The sequence below is a fragment of the Bactrocera tryoni genome, chromosome 3 (assembly GCF_016617805.1).
Source record: "Bactrocera tryoni isolate S06 chromosome 3, CSIRO_BtryS06_freeze2, whole genome shotgun sequence".
NCBI classification, from domain to species: Eukaryota; Metazoa; Arthropoda; class Insecta; order Diptera; family Tephritidae; genus Bactrocera; species Bactrocera tryoni.
In genome coordinates, this window is record NC_052501.1 from 7,667,363 (window position 1) to 7,670,246 (window position 2,884).

General features: G+C 34.3%; 1 pseudogene; it reads left to right on the plus strand.

Moving 5' to 3' along the window:
* The first annotated feature begins 706 nt into the window (after positions 1 to 706).
* Positions 707 to 1,959, plus strand: LOC120773059 (annotated as a pseudogene).
* The last annotated feature ends 925 nt before the right edge of the window (positions 1,960 to 2,884 follow it).

Below are 2,884 nucleotides of genomic sequence, written 5' to 3' on the forward strand. Positions count from 1 at the left end.
CTTGGCGATCCCACCAAACACATAGCAAAACCTTCTTAAACGTCAATACTGGTTTGAATACCGTTTGCACTGGCTCACAACTATTCCGTCTTTCCCCTTTTTCGTTTTAAGTTATCGCGGGTGTTCAATTTTTCATCAACAGTAAATTATTTTCGTTGCGCTCAGAAATGAATCAATGAAATAAAAGTGCCGCACAATTGACTGCTTCAGAACCATAAGCACTACTCATATTTTCAGTTACTTAACTAACGTCTTCGCCTTCATTGTAGCAAAACCGTAAAATATGCCGTATTTTCTTTTTGCTGGTGCCATCTCAGACGTGCGTTTAAACGATACTAAGTTAGGTAATCACAAAACCTTCTTAAAGGTGTTTTTAGTACGAGATCGTATCTTTCTATCACTAATGCATAACCCTATCGCAATTATACAGCGCGTGACAGAGATTATCTATTGTATTGTAAAAATAATTGTTTTCTAGACCTATTAGAATATATTTAAATCTTAATATGAGAAAAGTATTATAATGTTTCATAATTTTCATTTCATATTTTATATTCGGTTGATTCTATCTTATTTAACCTCTGCTATTGGTTGAATGCCGCTTATTATGTCAGCCTAAAACGTTACTTAAGATATGTTTAATTCAACCAGGACTTCTCCAAATTGCATTTATTTAAAAAAAATTTATAAATTTTTTTCATGAAATATGACCTCAGTATCGCAAAACTTAATATCTGTGAAAAAAGGAGCAAATTTCTTTATCCCAAAAATTAACTATTCATGAATCATCGACGGTATGCTTTGAAATGGAGTGGATTTGAGAATTTGAGAGATGATGAAGATTTTTTGTATTAACAATATCTTGTGACCATTGATCATTTGCTGCTCATAGAATTGTGCTCAGTGCCTGCAGCCCCTACTTTCGTAAATTGTTGAAATCAAACTCCTGCAAACACCTCATCAAAATATAATAATAAGTTTTATGTACAATGGAAAAGAATATATAAAACAAAATCAATTACAAAATTTTTTAAACACTGCCCATCTGCTGCAGATACGTGACTTGACAGATGTTTCTGATAACTACTGCCCTGCAAAATTTAATTTATCGAAAAAAAGCCACAGAATAATTTTGTCATCAGTAGCAAAGCATACAAAAAGAATTCTGATAAAGATGGCTATAATAAAGCATATATGGAAAAAACTAATTTTTCAAACTAAAAACTATTGATCGACCAATTACATCCGTATTGATGACCTGCTTTAATAACAACTCTATTACCCCATCTCTTATGAAGAAAACACAATCGGCTACATCTTCTCTTCAAAGGAATAATACCGATACATACCGTAATCGAAAAACCCTTCAAACACCACCATCCCAAAAAAAGGTATTAAAAGTGCGAATTTATTTCGTGCAGAGCACGGAATTAATTCCGAACAAGGTCTTTCAGAAGCAGAATTTTCAGCATATATAGGCATATTTTTAATGATTGTCACAGAGCAATAGAAGGCACTATATAGCATCGTCTATAGAAGAAAAAACAGGTTTACATTTTCAGCGCACAGATATACAATCCACACGAGATGAAAGTGCTGATGACGACTCTGACTCTAGCAGCGAATACCATCTTGATCATATAGGCACACCAGGAAACGAATGGCACTGAGGATAATTTACGATGTACCATGCCGAAAACGATTTTAGGAATTCCAAAATCTTTGGAATAATAGGGTCATTTAAATAAGAATGACTTTTGGCACCCAGCGTGCAGTAGAAATGAGAAAAAGAGCCACGTGGATCTAACATGTCCAAAATGTGGAAACATGTACAGATCGATTCATACGCTGCATACTCATCTAGAGGATAAACATACCGTTTGTCCAGAATTTACAAGTAGATGCGTTTTACATGGTACTGTTGCGAAAACTTGTAATTTGTTGCATTCAGATACATAAGTCACGTCAGCATCGTGGTATAACTACGAAAGATCTTCCTGTACCAACAATTCCTTGTGTCTTCAACCTCTGCTATTGAATTCTCAATGTCCTAGTAATTTTATGATTTGGCATAAACAGCTTGAATTATTCAACAGATGCTGTTGGATGGTCTACGGCAGTAGCTTGTGATATTGTCATTAGTTTAAAAGGTTCAACCTATAAAACCCTGAAAATGTAGTAACGAACATTTATTTTTACTTATATAAATATGTGTTTACTATTGTGATTAGAAGACGACTTCCATGTATTAAATTCTATTAAATATCACATTAGAAGATTAGGTTATGTCCACTTTGCAGTTAGCAGTAAACTGTTGTATGTCTCATTCTGTGTTGTAAATCTTTATTACTTTGCTTACTTCAGAGCAATTTAAATATTTGACATTTTTCGTTAGCCGCTTATCTCTCTTAATGACTTCTTCCGTAAACAAATTTGTGGATTGCTGAGAAACCGATTGTGGCGGGTTGAAAAATTGCTTTGTCGGTTACTTGGTCATAACTTATTTACTCAAGCAATGCTAATTGAGTGCAAATGCACTTTACCACATTGACAGCAGGTTGTTGTAGAGTCAATTTACGAGTAAAAGAGGAGAAATGTTGCAGTACTTCTTTAGAATTTACTCAAACAAGGTGAAATTCGACACTTACGACTCAAAAGCTTAACTAGTGAATTTAATATAATAAATTATATACTCTAATATATCACACTGCTTCTTAAAGCAGGTGCCATGTTTTACCATACCGACTATAAATTATTAGTCAAATACTGGTTCCAACAGAACTTAATACTTTCAGCATTCATTGATACCCGCTCTATTGCAATTGCAACACCCACGCCCTCCAAACCACCCTCACTTCCAAACCAACGCTACTTTTCGCTTGGC